Source organism: Cupressus sempervirens, chromosome 2 (genome assembly GCF_028749045.1).
Source record: "Cupressus sempervirens isolate cs-2001-9-10 chromosome 2, ASM2874904v1, whole genome shotgun sequence".
In the NCBI taxonomy this organism is placed as follows: Eukaryota; Viridiplantae; Streptophyta; class Pinopsida; order Cupressales; family Cupressaceae; genus Cupressus; species Cupressus sempervirens.
In genome coordinates this window covers 630,757,611-630,776,524 of record NC_143119.1, presented here as the reverse complement: position 1 = coordinate 630,776,524, position 18,914 = coordinate 630,757,611, and the positions used below count along the sequence as shown (strand labels likewise).

At 31.0% G+C, this 18,914-nt stretch overlaps 1 pseudogene; it reads left to right on the top strand.

The window, feature by feature from the left end:
- The first annotated feature begins 17,766 nt into the window (after nucleotides 1–17,766).
- Nucleotides 17,767–18,518, top strand: LOC149574948 (nudix hydrolase 15, mitochondrial pseudogene; annotated as a pseudogene).
- The last annotated feature ends 396 nt before the right edge of the window (nucleotides 18,519–18,914 follow it).

Here is an 18,914-nt window from a genome sequence, read left to right as displayed (position 1 = left end):
GTATAGGACTGAGGTGAATATTGTGGTTTTTGAGATATACTTTTTATGAGCTTAGGGTAGGTTATCTATGTGTATATTGGGAAGTGTCTTGCAATGGAGGTCAGAGCCCTAAAGAGGTTTCCAGGGTAACCCATTGTAAGTTTTATTAATAAGTGATACCATTTCATTAAATGAGTTTAAATGAATTAACAAGAGTTAGTGTATTACCTTGCCCATGCCTCGATTGCTTTGATTGCTAGTACAGACAAGGATGGGAGTAGAGAGGATGTTTGGTTACGACCTTGCCTCGTTATTATGCCTTGTCTGTAAGAAAGGATACTGATGCAACATAGTGTCACTAGGGGGCTGAAGTCTTGAGAGGTCACTAGGGTAACCTTAAAGTTGGCTCATGTGATGATACTTTCACACATGCATATTAGGTTTCCTACATGTCTTTATTGCCCTTGGGATTAAATGTTACTTGTATACTTGGTACCTTTGAGGTAGATTGCTATCAAGATTCCTTGACCTATATTCTTGTTATGACTTTTGGATTATTATCTGTTTGGGACTTGAGTTTATGTCCGCAATATAGTGAGAGTGGGCCATTTAGGTTCCATGAGGTTAGGTGGTAGTGTTTCTTATACCATTGAGATTCTGATAGCTAGATGTCACAGCTCGATGTACTTGCACAGTTGTTCTATTCTTCTGATCTTGTGATTATGTTTTATGCTCATATTTCAATTTATCATACTTTGATTATAATTTGAAATACTATGAGATGTTGTATCTTATCATGATGTGTATTCTTTTAGCATTTCATACCCTATGACTTGTACAGAGGATGATTATGCATTTTGGTTATGTCATGTGGCATCTTATGTACTTGTATATTAATTCATTTAATTTTTTAATTCTAGTAATTCTATGATGTGGACTTTGTTATTTAGTAGATTTAATCTTAATAAAACTTATATTTGTGATTCAATATTATGGAACCCTTGAGAGATGCAACTGTTAATGTATTGCTTATGTATGTATGTGAGTTATTGCTTCTTCTATGTTATCTCTTGTTGTTTCAATCTTTTGAAAAAAATGTCTAGCAAACTTAGTGACACAATAGGTTAATTTCTTTTGGGTTCCCTGACATGGTGTTGTACTTTTTCTATCTTCTCTTAGTGATTATGATATTCTCCTTGTGTGAATCTTCTCCCACTTTTTGTTTATGAAAATCAATGCTAGTAAATAAGACAAAATAGAATATGTAGTAAAAATTATAAGTATTTAAAATTTGCTCACTATATTTGTATATCTTGATTTAGTGACTGACACCAATGTATCCCATATTTTCTTTAAAGCTTTCAAGGTTGAATATTCTTGTGTAATTTTGAGGTAGTGTTCTCCATACCTTCTACTATACAAACTTCTTTTGTATGGATAATACCTTGTGCTTCCACCATATTCCACTTTAAAACATCTATATACAAAATTAACATTCCTTGTAACTCCAAAACTTTAGCTATTATTTTCTCCTTCTTAGTTATAATTTCATGATCCTTTGCAATAATCAATTCCTTTAGTCTTATTGAGTATTGTACAATATTTATTGATGAGTCCAATCCTCCAAGATGACTTGTTCTCTTGCTTCGTACACCGATAATGTTAGTGTCAATCTCTATAGTTAATGTATCAAAATTGCATAGAGAAATATATAATCCAATGGATTTTTTCAATATCTCTTGTGCTTCAACAATAGTGTTATGTAACTTCCCTTTTAAATCCATAATCTGATTTGACAAAATTTTCTTTGTATGTTATTCAACCTTGTACTTATTTTCCTTATTCATCTGATCTTCTAAATCTTTTGGATGCTTCCATAGTATCTAAATATACCTTTATTCCTTTGTATTAACTTATCCTTTTTTACTATAACATTAGGCATAAGATGTTTAAACATATGCAATGTCTTGTTCAATACATGTATCTTGATTTGTTTTGACTTCCTTCTATCAATAGTTGTCTTAATCTCTAAGAATCTTTTAAATTCTTCTTGTTCCTTCCTCTTTATGTTTAGTACTTCACTCTCTAACATGTCAAATTGAGGATCACCGCTAGGTAGATCATTATCATCCTCTATCTTCCTCTTTCCTTGAACATCAAGTTGCTTCTTGCCTTCCTCATGAGCTTTATTTCCATTCTTGTCCTTGTCCCTATCATCATCATCCTTTCCTTTATTTTATTGCTTCTTCATGTTGATAGTGACTAGATTGGATTCACTATGACATTCTGGTTGAGTGTTATCACTCTTCCCTTGCTCTTGTTGTGCTCCTAATTCCTTGGTTTGACTACCTAAATCACTAGTATCCCTCTAACTGTCATCATTACCTTTAGTCATTTTGGGTACATCTATTTTCGATTAAGTGTGTTGTTGTTCAATTGATATAGGGTTTTCATCATCTTGATTGCTAATAGCATTTAATACTTCTTCAGTCAATAACAATGTTTGGCTTGGTAATTCAAGTGATGGCATAGCGATCATTCTTATCAGTGCGAGTGCATGTTGTATTTCTATAGCTTTAACGATTGTCTTAGTATAGCTTTGCTTATTACCAATCATTATGTCCTCTCCTGTATCTTGTAAACTAACTCGTGCCTATGTTAAATTAACTCAAACATTGTCTTCATTATAAGACTCCTTGTTTATCGGTGATGTCTTCAATAGTGAAATGTTCCTTCTTATATGTAATAGGGGTAGATCCAATTAACTCACTAATAATGAACACATCATAAATATTTTATGGTCTTGCCTCTTCATAGACCTAATTTGGCTCTCTTTGTAGCTCCTAATCCATACTTCTCTAATGCTCTAAATCAAAATGGGTTCTTCATTAACTAACACCATAGCAATTAGTACCTTGGTTCTAAATATCTTACTAAAATTATCCATCTATACTTTAATATCATTCAATGATAAGTCAGGATGTGATTCTCTTAATACCTATTTTCTCTTGATTCATCTACTCTTAGATGCATTGAGTGTCATCTAATTAAAAATATAGTATACAATTCCTTTGGCACTTTATCCTTCACATCTCTAGGATACTTACCAGATTCTCTAAAGTATTTAATCAATGAATATTCGATCATCTTTTTATCAATTTCTCTCAATTTTTCAAAAGAATTAGGATCCATTTTCTCGACTAAAATTGTGTCAATGATATATTGTGCTAGTTCCTTAGTGTTGGATAGAATCTTATGTATCTTTCTTCCAAACTTTCTTCCCCATGAACTCACTTCTCTCTCCAATTATATTTGTGACTTCTTCATTGTCAATGGAGTCTTGACTTGACTTTGAGTGACTCTCATTTCCACTGTAACAAGGTGAGTTTCTCTTCTTTTAAATACTTTACCCTTATTAGTTTTAATAATTATTTCTTCTAATTCCTCTCCTAGTGTACACATTTCAATTTCATCATCGCTATCATCTTCCTTTTCTTCTTCATGTTCAAAAAAAGTAACCATAGTCTCTTTTGGTAGCTTAATCCCTTTATCTTTCTTCTTCCTTGATAGAGTAGATAGTTTTAATGACAATTTTGCCTAAGTGATCTCCTTTGTTGATAAGCTTTTGGACGCTCAGTCTGGTGTTTCTAAGGTCATCTTTGTTTTATTCTCTTTCTTTGGAACTAGAGCCTCTGATGCCTTATAGCTTGAGACTTCTTCGTAAGTGTCAAAACAAGTGGAAGATGTGTTCTTCAAAATATTTAGTATATAGTCATCATAACTAACTGACTCTTCTTATGTAACCTCATAATATAGGAATGGAACCTAATAGGTTCTCAATTCCACTAGTTGAGTTCTGCAATTGTTAGTATCAACAACAAATCAAAAAGTATATCTATAGCTTTCAACTTTGGATGTTGGAATCCTCTAGTTCTCGTGAGTTCTAAGTTGAAAATCCTTGAAACAACTTCACATAATTCTCCAAAATTCTCTTCTTAATTTCTTGACATACTCATTAATTTAATAAATAATATGTCTATTTTCATTCAATACTACCTCTCCTACATAAGGGAAACAATTCTTAACATACAAATAAATACACATAAGTAAAGAGCCATACTTAATGTCTTGTTGATGGTCCTTCTTCAAGTGATCCATATTTACATTAAACTAATATACATCCATACTTGATAAGTTGTATGTGTTACCTCAAGTAGGAATCTCAAGTGTTGTCTAGATAGTTTCTTAGGCAATTGTTGGGATGGTTGGACTAATATATTTTGTACCCAATGGTCATTGCTAAAAATTGTGTGCCTTCATGCTTGACTTTATCCACCATCATAGATCTCTTGTTGGATGTTGTCCGAATTATCTACCTCGGCTCATTCATGTTGCTAAATTGTAGAGGACAGTCTTTTCCTTGCACCAATAATCTCATGACCTTGTGAACAATCTCCTCAATGATCTTTATTGGCTTCTCTTCATCAAGCCAAAGTGACCCATCAAGTACTTGGATCAATACATATCTAATCCATTCATCAAAAAGTACTTTAGGTTTATACACCATATGTGTGAGACCTTGAGCTTTAAGGTTCATGCAAATGTCTTTCAATACTACATCTACACACAATTCTTTGTTGTATATCTTTGACTCATGTATTACCCAACACTAAAATTTTGTTATGGATAAAACTATTGATATCCTTAGCCAATATTACTCTCAACAGCAGTGACCATAAAGCTCTTGTGTTATTTCTTACACTTGAATCCTTGAGATAAACTTCGCATTTTGGTTTCAAAATTTTATTGATCCTCATAAGTAAGGTATCTTTGTGATAGTTTCCATTTTCTCTGGAGATTTTTTCTAACTCAACATACACATTGAATAAATTTAATTTTGGCTTCTGTAAATCAAGGCATGAATCATTCTTTGCAAATTCTTATTTTTAATGCTCTTAGTAAATTACTCTAGATTTCTTTTTAGACTTAGTAACTTTAGAGAGTAAGGTGTTCAATGCATTGATTTTACACATACTTATAGCCTAAAAAGTAAGCAAATGGTTAATTAAGAATTAATGCATTTAAAATGGTAACTTTTTTCTAATAGGTATAACTCTGGTTGATAAATATTATCATTCCTTGCTAATAGCATTGCAATAGACATCAACTTGTACTTTCTTGTTTAATACTCTTATCTATCTTGGAGGGGGAAAAATATGATTTTATCATTGTTACAAGTCCCTAAGAAATACCTTTTGACTCAATTCAAGGTTGTTCCTTCTTGGCTTGGATTTGGGTGAGCTATTGTCAGATACACTCATGTCTACCTTTTCTATCCAAATTTGTTTGATGTAATTCTTTTTTGGTTTTAGTTCCCATATCATTCATTTCTTCATTGTTTTTATTCATAGCTTTTTGATATCTATAGTTTTGTGTTATATGACCATACTTGTGACAGATGTACCATAATACTCATGTTGATCTTGCACCAATCTAGGGTTTATGAACCTACAATCTCTTGTTATGTCTCCAAGATATCCACAATTGTTACATATCATGTTTCTTAATTTCCTTGTTGATGACATTCCACTTCTAAAAAAATAATTCTCTATGATCAAATATGTTGCATGTATAAAAATAACCCATGGAGTTTCCTTCTTTTGAGACATTTGATGTTTTCACTCTACAATCTCATATTCTATGTCCATATTCATTACATTTATAGCATTAACCATTGAAAGTTGTTTTTGATTAGATATTAGATGTTCTACTCTTACACACATTTTTTGTATGTCTTGGTTTTCCACAATTATAGCAAGTAGTTTTCTTATGTTGGTTATTGATTGGTTTGTTCGACTATGATGTCTTTTATATGGCAGTTTTTGATGATTCACCAATTTTGATTTTTTTGTTTTTTGTGCATCTAAGTCCATTTGTATTGCTAGATTTCCTTTGTCCTTTTAGTTTTTCATCAATGTTTTTCATGCTTAGATAAAACTTAGTAATCTTTTCATTTACTTCTTGTTCTATCTTCAGATTATTTTGTCAATTCGTCTACTTATTTTCCTAATATTTTATTCTCAACTAGAATTTGTATGTTTTCTTCATTTATATCACTTATGTATCCATTCAATGTATTATTTTCATGTTGAAATTAAAGAATTACATTATCCATATCTCTAATCTCTTGTTCAAGATTTCTTTTATTGATTTCAAGTTTTCCTTTTTCATCTTTGGCAATCTTTATTCTTTCCAATAGTTTAGTCATTCTTAAAGCTTGACTTTCAAGTTCCCTTTTGACTTCTTCTAGGTTTTCATCTAGAATAGTGTTATTGTCTAATAGATCTGCTACTGTTGCATCAACTTCTCTAGAGTGTGTACTATTTTGGGAAAGTTCCTCAAGATCTTCAAGGCTTGTATGTAATTTTTCTAATAGTTCCTTTCTTTTTGCAAATGATATTTTCAACTTTTTCTTTAGTTCTTCACTTGATTTCCCAATCATGAATTTGAGTTGTCGGTGAGAATGGTACTCATAAAGAAGTTATCCCTTGCGCATGACCAAGGACATGATATTATTAAAACATTAACTCTTGAAATTTGGTCTTCTAGATCCTTTGAGGGTGAGAATAAAGAAGGGAGGGGATTATTTTCAGTAGGGAATTTAGCTTGGAAACTAGAGATGGAGGCCAATTTTGCGTTTGAATCAAATAATTAGACCCACTAGTATGAAGGGTGAATCATAGCGAGGCAGTTGAAGAATATTTTTATGTTTGATGACTAGAGATTTATGAGTGGCATCCATGATATTTTTGGGTTAGAGTATATGGATACTTACTAGAGAAGAAGATCCAATCTAGATATAGCGTCTCTTTTTGTGGCTTTGGCTTTGTTAGTTGGAGAGACAAATGAAGAAGTTTGTAGGGTCGTGGTAGCTTGCATGGACCTGTAATGGCTACTAGGGATAGATGATGTTATTGAAAAAGTCATATTGGGTGTTGGTTTGGAAATGGGGCAGGGACCATGGAGGATAATTGGGGGGGGGGGGGGGGGGGGAATTCCTCAATTTAACCTCTGGTCATGTGGTCTTTTGCATCTCCATAAGGGGTGCATTTGCCAAAAGTTGTGAAAGGTTGGAGGAAGATTGTAACTTTTTTGGAGGAAATTATTTGGGTCACAAAGTATGAGAGGAGGGGTTTCATGAAGACAATGCCTCGAAAGAGCATGAGGATGCCTAGGGAGCCACTGAGATATTAGATTGCAAGGGAAGGAAGGGGAGCTTCAGGGGAGGTAGGATCATGGATTGACATGTCACTTGTTGCGTAGGTGGGTATAATTTGCACGGGCAAGCAGTGGTCAGTGGAAGATGATCGAGCAATTTCAAACTTCACCAAGGATGATGCACTAAAATGGTTTAAGGATTTCCAAGCATTTAATGCTTTGTTTTGGGTCCTCTTTTGTTTTCTTGTTTATGTCCTCCATGGCATTCAAATACTACTATGTTTTCGGGTATGGTCTTTTGATGGGTGTTTATGCCATTTGTAAATATTGAATTTTAATGTCAATGGGGTGGAGAAGTTAGGAGGGATTTTGTAATAATGGCCACGTTATACTATAGAAAATCTTTGTATGCATTATCTTTATCTACTTAATACAAAAAAACTTGTTACCTATCAAAAAAAAAAAGTTGGAAGGGTTAAGTTTTGGAGGGAGGTTGAATCAATACTTAACAATTTTAACATTTAAATCATTTTCTCAAAATTAACCAATTGATAAACCTTCCATGTAAGTAATGATGTCACTTGTAACTCAAAGATTCATATGCATGAGAGTAAAAAACACTAACACATAAGAAATTCATACATGCATAAAAGATTTTGTTATCACAAAAAACCCTTGGTCAAAGGGAAAATTTGTGGTGGGGATGATACCCACAATTTTTTCACTACAATAAAAAAAGGTTATCAATTAGGCTTACAATAATGTTTCCTTCTAAGAAACTCACTTGATAAAAAAATATTTATATAGTGTCAATTGTATCATCAGTCTTGTTAAGACTACTTAGTTAAGATATTTCATCTTGCCCTTCCTAGCATTTGTAATAGTTCATACCACTAGTAGATTTTTAGCAAATAAATGACCATATGACTAAAACTTTTAGTCACAAGATTACAAATTTTAGTCATGTGACTAAAAGTGATCAAATTCTAGTAATGGTTTACAATTTATAAGTATAGGTGACTAATTAAATGACTAATTTAATCATTTTAAGATCACAAGGTTTGTAAATATATGTGACTAAATAAATGACTAAATAATTATTCACCTAAACAAATGCCTAAATGGACCATTAATGATCTTTTTATCATATTAATACATTCTTTAATTTTTTATAACTTTTATTGCTAACAAATTGAGTTTTTATACTATCAGTGCATCATTTTAAAATTACTTTTCTCTTAAGAAGTCATGTATTCTTAATTTTTTTCTTCTATTGGTTGTCTTCACCATTGGAGATAGTATTTTTCTTTTCTCGGTTGAAATTTTTTTTTAAAATAGTTAGCTATTTAAAATCATTTTATAGAATGTTTTAAATAATTTTAGATCAAATTTAAAAGAGAATATTCTTTTAGTGAAAATTTAGAGTGTTATTCTATTTTTCGTAGGTAATATACTATTGCATTCACGTTTCACAATGAGTGCAATAATTATATTATTTTATATTATTTTGCATGAATCAAGAGTAAAAAAAAATTATTCCATAAATTTAATATTTCTAATATTCTAATTTTATTTATTAATTCTTAATATCATACAATTTATTTATCTTACATATGATTGACTCAATTTCTTTTGTGTTATAGGATCCCTTTTTAGAGGCTCTTCCATATTACATTTTATTTGGCTAAATTTGTGTAGCTATTATATAATTAATTTTTTAATATAATATATTTGTACTATAAAACTACTAACCAATAAAATTATATTCAATAACTAAATCTATTAACAATTACAAATCAATCTTTCACTAAAGACTATGAGTGATGACTTGAAAAGTAGAGAAGACTATGATTTTTTTTTAAAAATATTTACTCATTATTAATTGATATCTCTTAACATTGATTTAGATACTTATTCTCATTCATTATATATTATACCTTTGAGACTAAAATGTATTTTATAAAATTAATCACATGCATACACACTAAATTTATACTAGCTGACAAGTATACAAAACAAAATCATTTGAATCAGATTATCTAAATTCAACCTACTACTTATACCTTGATAATGGTAAAAATATGATCTACTTATTATTTCATTGATTAATTATTCTATTATTATTTATATGAAATTCATGCTAACAGTTTCAATATGCCTACAGTTAATAAGTTTACTTGATTAATAGTACTAATTTGATTGATTTCATTTATATTTTATGACGCGTGTATATATAAAAATATGTTTTTTATTTGATTTAATATAATTAAATATATTAAAATTACAGTCAATTCAACTTGTTTTCTTATAGTTATAATTTCTTTCAAATCTTTAATTAAATTAAATACTTTTCTATCTAATTAAACTATTACAACTTACAGTAAAGACAAGCCACTATGTGACTCTTATTTTTCTAAGAATGAAGAAGAAAGAAAAGAGAGAAAGAAGGAATGTCTTTCATGAAGCTACAGAGTAATATCAAAACCTATTAATTTTTTTAAATTTTTTTGGCACCGAAGTAAAGTTCAAGTTGCAATCTCATATGCTTACTTGGAAAGAAGATGGAGAATTATGACTATTGAGGGTTTCAAAATTCAGTCAAAATCAATGGAAGTTATTCTCCATCTATCCTCCATGGAACCCTAACATACTCAAAGTGCAAGCTTGCATAAATCTTGGGACTTTTATAATTATTGGAGATCTGATGACTTGATAACCCCTGCATTAATCTCATCTTTGTTAGGTTCACCAACAGCTTGAAAGATGTCAATTCATTTGTATAGAATTGCACTTTAGAATAAGAACAAGTGAAGATTTCATACTGGTATTTTTTGAATCCTTGGTCTCCATGCTCAACAAAACCATTTTTTGGATCGGTTCTCACAATACAAAACTATTGCTAACGTAAGATTTTCGAGATTTTTTTTTCAATTTTTGTTGTATAGGCTTCAACTTTTCAAATTCCAAACAAATATAGACTTTTTATTGTATCTATGAATTAATTTTAAAAGTTGAAGGTCCCTAGCTGCCTCTAAAAGGTGAAATCACAGGATTTGATCTCACCAGTCACTACACCATTTCTTCCCTCACCTCTGTCATCCACAGATTTAGGCCCTTGGTACCCTCATCCTCAAAATTGTATTCATGATGTTGCACCACCCTATTAGAAATTATTGTAGAATTATGGATTTTTAGCTAAATAATGTTTTTACTATAAAGGAATTCCATGCAATGGTTTTTTAGCTGCAATATTCCATCAGGCAAACTAATATGGTTAATTGTGTACAAGCCTACAATAGGGGCTTCTATATATTTACATGGAATTGTCTTAATCTAGACATATTATTGGATCCAACTTGTGACATTTATTGGCACTTTTTTTACAAGGTCCATTCTAGAAATCAGGGTGAAGGCCAATGTATTGAACAAGAGATATTTATGTAATGTTTATAGTATTAATACATTTTCAATTTCCAACTCCAAAATTAGAAAATGTGTTATTATGCCCATGAAATGGTAATATGAAGTTTCTTATTACAAACTTAAACAATTAAATTGTGATCTCTACCATACATTGGCTATGAGAAATCATAGAGCCAATCGATGAGCCCTTGGTCCCTCATCTCCAAAACTAATATGCTATTAGGAAACTCAGTAGAAGTACTAGGTCACAAGATACCCAGAATTTCATCTATGGAGTTTGATTTGCAGCCATGAAGTTCAAATTTCATCAATGAAGTTTGAATTTTGGCAAATTCTTACCCTTTCCTACCTTTATCCAAATTTTATGATATTTAATAAGATATTATTATTTATGATCATGAACTCAAATTTTAATTTGAACATTGTGATTTAGAGTGGAACTATGAAGAAATATGAAAGAAATTTGATAAATTTTCCTGAGCTAGACTGGTCTCAACAATTGTGACTTGGAGACAAAATTCTTTGGGTGTTGACATCAAGCTTCTTTAGGACGATAACCATTAAGCAACATACCAGCATTCAAACTGACTTCTAGAATACTACTAGTACCTAGTTCTGCATGTTTGTCTGAGTTTGATAAACTTCAGTTTTCTAATGTACATTATGAGAAAAATATTTTAAAAATAAAAAATATCAATTAACAAGAATACTCCTGGGATTTTCTTTTGGCTATAGTTAATTATATGGGTTATTTTCCTTAAGTTATTGGTAGATATCATCATAGATTCCAATATTCATGCATGTTTGTAAGCTAAAAGAATATAGAATCGTTGAATATGAAGTAACAATATATATTTATACACAGACATATATATTCATACATACATCCACTTACAAACATATATGGAACCATCATTACCCAATTTCAATAAGACATGATTCTAGAAGAAGATGAAATTCATAACAAGCACATACAATGAAATGATAAGGATGTTGGAAATGATTGAAATGATCATAAGAACAATTGTTGGAATAATATATGGAACTGGTAAAGAATGTCCTCAATCATTGTTTTGTCATTGATGTCAAACTTGCTACTTGCAGGGATGACAATTGCTTTAGTGATCCAAATACTATCAATTAGTTGATTATCAAGGTGGAGGCAATCAATAAGATGTAACTAGAACACCTAGAGAAAGGTTGAAGTTATGATGTTGTAATGAAGTACAAGGATCGGCTAAGCCATTGATGAAAAAGTGTATTGGATGACATACTAAAAGATACGAAGAATGAGCACACTGAAACATATCAAAGATCTAAGGTTTTAGCTAAGTCTTTTGTAAAGCTCAAACTAAGTTCAAGTGCCAAGCAAGCTAGTAAGAGCCAAGAAAATTCCTAGTTAAGTGTCGAGCAAGTTCAAGTGTCGAGCAGAATCAAGTGCCGAGCAAAACCAAGTGCCGAGCAGAATCAAGTGCCAAGCAGAACTGAGTGCCGAGCAGATATAGGTGCTGAGTAACACAGAGGTGTCGAGCACTAGTAACTCAATAATGTCTAGTTGTTGCATTATTTAGGAAATCAAAGATTCATCAAATCTAAGCCGACAAAGTTGTTACCTAGAAATTTGTGAATTAAAAAGAAGATAAGAATGATGAGTTGGTGGCACAGAACACCATGTAGAACGTTTTTAAGATATAACTGGCGAAGTTTCAAGAAGAGAACAAGATATGGGGTAGATGCATTGTATCCTACCTAATCCATTTTGAAACCCTAAAATTGGAGAGGGAGAATTGAGCGGCAAAGGCAAATCAGACTTCTATATAAGAAGACATAAGTTAAATATAGCAAAAAGGAGGGGACAATGAGAGAAAGAGCCATGGTCAAGCATAAAAGCATGAAATACTGAAGAATGTGCTAAGGAGAAGATAGCACAGAAACTCTGTTTGGATAAACGACCACAAGGATGATTGCATTGGCAAGATGAGTAAGAAGACTCAAGAAGATGAAGCTTGAAGGAGACAAGCAGTCAGAGCTGAAGTGATTGAAGCCAAGCATAAGGATTGAACTGAAAGAGTGATCTGAAATCTACAATGTATGTTGTAAGTTATATCAGATCAAAAGACCATTATCGTTACTTTCTAGCAATTGTAATAGTAAGATAAATCCTATGGACTTAGGTTGGTTTAACAGCCATTAGATAAATCCTTTAACAGGGTGACATTCCAAGTGAATGTTCTAAAGACCTTTAACCAGGCCCATTCCTAATAGTTTGGTAAAATCCTCTAACAGGGTCACATTTAACAATGTGTTGTAAGCCTTTAACAGGGCAGGCTTTTAACAGGGCATCACTTCAGAAGAGTGAGAATCAAGTAGCATGTTACTGGTGGTTTTTCCCAAATTGGGTTTCCACATAAATCATTGTGTCATGTGTTGATCTTGAATGTTTTATCTTTGCATGTTGATTTATAGTAATTTGCTTATATGACTGATTTAAGTTTGAAAAGATGAAAAGGGTATGGATTCATTAAAAAGTATTAAAAAGATATTAATAGGGCATTTGGACCTTGAATAACTGATTCACCCCCCCCCCCCCCGCCCCAGTTATTCTAAAGATTTCTAACAAAGGAACCATAGTTGCAGACAGCTTCTAGTCTATGTTTTCTCCCATGGGATGGTAATCAACTAATGTTTCCAGTGCATACTCATTCTTTTTATTATTGATACTCTGGAGTAAATAAAATCGGCATCAATAATTGGCATTTAAACTTGATTTATTAAAATAAAAAACCTTAATGTTTGATTTTGAAAACCAAATAGTAAGCTTTGAATTTAGTGGAAGAGATAAACCTAACCTGTATAGGGACCCATTGGGAATATAGAAGCCATAGTACTTATGTTTTGCTTCATAATGAATGCTCTTGGGATAAAGTATGGAACCAACTTGATGATTCTCAAACTTCCCCCACATGATTTCTTTATTATTATTATTATTGTTGTTGTTGTTTATAATGCGATCAACACTCTATCTAATCAGTACTCTATCTAATCATGCCATCCAAAGAGAAATGTATTGTAAAGAATAGGAACAAACTAACATATCCCAGCTCAACATCTCATTCAAAATTTATCCAAGCCTTGTTTTCCTATATCCTTTCCTATAAGGCACAACGGTAATCTTCCATTGCAATCGAATATATTAAATGTGTGCTATAGACCTCCATTTGGTTACTTTAATAGAGTAAAAGCAGAAACCTGTGTCACCTTTTATAAAGAAACGAGATATCAAAATGTGACAGTTCAACATTAATGACAAAAAAAATGGTATTTGTGTTTAAAATATGAATATGATGTAAACTGATGAAATGTGTAGAATTGGATGAATTTTATGCCCATAATTTTTATAATTTTTTTGAGCAAGAATTTATTCATTTTATTTTATTTTGAAGTCCCTTTTTTAACTATAAAAAATATAGGGTGTAGTTCCCATCAAACAAGTATATGTAAATCATCTTTTTTTTTTATCTAATTTGAAAATATCTTATTGATGACATGTATAACTAGTGAACAAAAAATAAATTAAAAAAATTGATGTTTATTTTCTTTGTTACAAGTACTCAAGTTCGACCATATTAGAATCCAACATATTTTTCCTCCCATCAAAGCTTCCCTATCAAATTACATATTCGTGAAGAGGATTCTCTCCTATGGAGATAAATATAATTTTTTAATTTTTTAGATATGACTTACTATTTTATTTCTTTTTTTGAGGGAGCATCTTCTGAAATGTTGAAATATCGACTTATAATATTTTGAAATTATAACATATTATAACTAATCAAAACACTCAAAATTTTGTATAATGATGATATTAAATTTGAGATCTATAAAAGGGTATTTTTAGTTTTTGAAAAAAATTGAGTTATGATAGAGAAAAGAGATTTGACCAAAACAGGTTCTGATATCATAAACGGTGACACAGATCTGTGCTTTTACATAAGTTCAATAACATAATTTCTTCCTTTCTCTCTATGTTAATAAATTATAATAGAAATGGCTGTATCAAAAGCCTTAGAATTGTGTTTGTGAGTACTAAAGAGTTCAACAACACAATTCTTTTAATGAATCCCTATTTGAATTATCATAATTAATGGGATTTTACTTGTGTCATTAAATCCCTTGTTAGACTACCTTAAATTGAAATCATAACATACCATTAGGCACAATTGAAGAAATTTTTAGGGAAATCCTTTACATAATCTCATATGTAAAAGGCACATCTCCAATATGCCAATATGATCTATAGAAGATGACTTTCTTCTCTTCTCCTGACAAAATGAAGTCAAGGTCTTGCACAACTTATCAGTACTTTTATACAGAAAGCCATTAATAATAATTATAATGACACAATCATCACTAAATCATGGTTTGTAAATTTGAGATGGAATTTGTACACCAAATCCTATATGATAAGCTCCTTGATTCCATATGCCAATTTGTGACTTCCCATATTCTTATTTCCTATTGCATTCACTTTTTCACGTGTTTTTACTGATTGGAATAGCAATATATTGAGACTTTTTTTTATTGTAAATGACTCTATAATGAAAAATATTTCATTTTGTCTTTATATCATTCAATTTGGCTCCATATCAACAAAGCTATTGTGTTTTGAATTGAGATTGGTCCAAAACCTCATACAGGGAACCTAAAACCTTAAAATTTTGATATCTTTTAAATTTATGTAGATATAATCCCCATGTTTTTTAGGGAGATGGGTAAGCATGTATTATATGTTCTCTTATTTTGGAAGAGGCTATGCATAATATTCCATTTTTCTGGATGGATAAAACTAATAGTTGATGAAGGGACTGAATATTTGTCTCTAAAATACAATCCTGGCATGAGGGCAATATATCATAAAGTAATTGTTGGATTTTTCTACCATTTGGATATGTTTCTAGGAGATATGTTTCCTAGGCTTTGACTAAAGGAATTTAATAAATATGATCTGGGTAGAAAGTTATTGTTTTTTGAGTATAGGTTTACGTAAAAATTAGTAAGTTCTTTTTTCAACAATAAACAATTATGAACACTATTATATTTTGCTTTAGTTTGTTTGGTAATATCATTAACAAAAGTATTTTCCACCATGCTAATTTATTCATCACTAGCTACCTTTTTCTACAATGTTGCTAACAACATTCCCATATCTAGATAAGCTTTCATTTTCATTAGTTACCAAGTTAGATGTTCTTGACCCAACTGTCAGGTTAACAACTTCCATTGTTGAGAATCATTCATTACATTACAGTGTAGACAATAATATATAATGTATATAAAATCTTCTTTGCTTGCCAAACGTGTAAGCAAAGAGCTATAGATATTAAAATTGGTCACAACATGAAGCTAAATTTTTAACCTCTTGTTGCATGTATTTCATGAAAAATATCAGCTAATCAAGCATGCAACATTATTAATTAAAGAAAAATGGTACAGATGTTTGATACCAAAATCAAATTTATTCTAAACTTTTATAAAATTTGGCAAGTCTGATTATTACAGATCATTTTATCAAACTAGTGTAGAATCTATTAATCATAAATGCAAAATGAGAACTTGGAATCTGATCATGTTATGAAGTAATCCACTTGCATATATTAAGAGACATAGTTAAGCTAAGAATACTAGGAAATTGAACTGAGCTTCATGTTATTATAGTTAATCTACAAAATACTAGATGAATACAAAAATATTGTTCCTCCTCGTATGCACCTCCCCATGTTGTTTATATGAAAATAGAAAAATAGATAATATGAAGGGTGTTAATAGCTAGAAAAAAATTCCATCATCAATAGATGAAATTCCATAAGTTTGAAAATGAAGTAAATTCTAATCAACACTTTGTGCAAAGAAATAATACATAGACTCATTAGCCCAAGTTCATATTAGTGGGTTGTATATGACTAGCAAGAATTGAACTCACAGATTAACAAATGGCTTACAATATGCTTGTGAAACTAAAACTGAATAGGATCTCTTTCAAGTGTGAATATAAATCATAGGAAAACCATAAAACTAAACTATTTAAGATGGAAAAGGTATCCATCTCACTTGACATTATGTATGTGATAGTTGGCAAAAATTTAGGCATGAGATTGTGATGGATCTTCAACAACAAGCATGGTTGCAAGATGAACATTCAATCCCTCATCACTAGTCTTGTCTTTGGGTGGTTGTTAACTACAAATCTGTGATGCCTTCCATCATCTAAAGGATTTGTTGGCATCGTATAAGGACCTGGTTGCTCAGCTTCAACTAATTTCTCTATTTTAGTTCTTCCAACACTTGGACTCCTCCCATGTAGTTGTTTTCTAATTAATAGCCCAATAGGTTCTACAATTACCACATCATGGATTTTAACTCCATGAAGAATAGTAATGTAAATACCAAAATTGACTATCATCATTTAGAGGAAATTAAAAAATTGGCATTGTGCAAATTTATAAACCCTTATACAGACATCAATATCTTACAGTTCGAATAAAATTCACAAAATTGCTATGGTGAGATTGTAGATAATTAGTTTCATAATAACATATCCAAATTGAGACAAATTCAATGATGCATTTAATATTTACACTCCAAATTAGGAAACCCAAATTTACTATCATAAAAACTTTGAATTTCATTATTTTAAGACACTACGACATCATGACATTCTCACATGCAACCACTTATCAATATCAAACCAAAACCAAATGAAATATTACTGGTTCTATTATCACATTATAGAATCCTAAGACTTATGGACAATTAGAATGTAAGATATTGTCAAACCCTTGTCTACAAGTCTGATATGGAGGGTTTATTGCAATTTTTACAAAACTCTACAAATCTTCCACTAAAATCAACAATATTTGCTATAAATTAATATATAATAAAGGAGAGTTAGTCTGCTTCATAATAAAATACTCTTTCATGGTCACTATATCCATTTGTTAACTTGAATATTTGTGATAATCAGAAAAACATAATTGATCAAAAAAACAAAATGATCAGAAAACATGATCTAAAATATACAAGGAAGCACTCTAGTGCATATCTTTGATATATGTGAATATTTCAATTATAAACTTTATAAATAATAACATGATCGTTCCAACTTTTCACTTAATAGGAGAGGTTTCACTACCTTAAGGTAAAATGGAAGAAGGAGATGAAGATGAGTGTAAAAACACTTTGAGGGAAGCAAAGGAAGAGATCGGTTTGCACCATTCCCTTTTCTGAGTCATCACTACTCTAGAACCCTTTCTCTTGAAGGTTGCTAATTGAGTTAAAAAACCCAAATCAATTTACTAATTATTGTATACAATTTTATCGAGTCTAATCTGATATCCTCTGTACAACATTTTTTGAGAGTTGTACCTGTGGTTGGATTATTAACTAATAGGGAGTCATTTATACTAGTTCTAAATCTAGGAGAAGTGGATGAGATCTTTGATGCACCCCTCGAGATGTTCTTGAAGATGACTATATAAATGGCTACAATACCCATGTTATATGTTTCATATAAATTAAACTCAAGCAAAACTAATAGAAAGCTATTTCACTTTTTAAGATTTATTTTGCATTATCATATTGAAAGAACTTATAGTTGCTTACGTTGATTGTTAGGATGAGAACAACATATCCGAAGAAAGAGAATGGATGGGTTCCAATTATACTGTGGATTATTTTGATTATGAACTGAGTACAAGAAATTTTTGATTTTGGGTTTAATAGTTGGCATCTTGATACGTGTTGCTTCTATTGTTTACCAACAGCATACAATATTTACATCAACTATGCCAGACTTTGATGGAATCCAAAAATCTATTTATGAACATGATCCCAAGTTATGAATCAAATATCTCTATTGTGTTTATGACTAAACCAATTAATCATTGATAGATTATTGATGGCTATTGAGAGAGACTATGCAAAGCAATTGTTGTCTAGTTAGTGAGAGAAGCTATTTTTGCTATTTAACTCTAATATTATTTCCAACTTTGTGCATTTGGAAGTGCATTGGGAAAAACTTAAGTAGCTCCCCATTTAAATAATTTCATTTGGCTACCCCAATCAAGGTCCACCTAGTAGCTTGCTAGAAGTGTGTCATAATGCTTTAATAAAAGTGTGATAGTATGCAAAAATTGCATAATTGATAAATGACACAAAAGAAAGGTTCAATTCTAGAAAGATAGTCTTCTAAATACTATATTTTTCACAAGAATTTGTCTTGATTATGATTTTTGGAG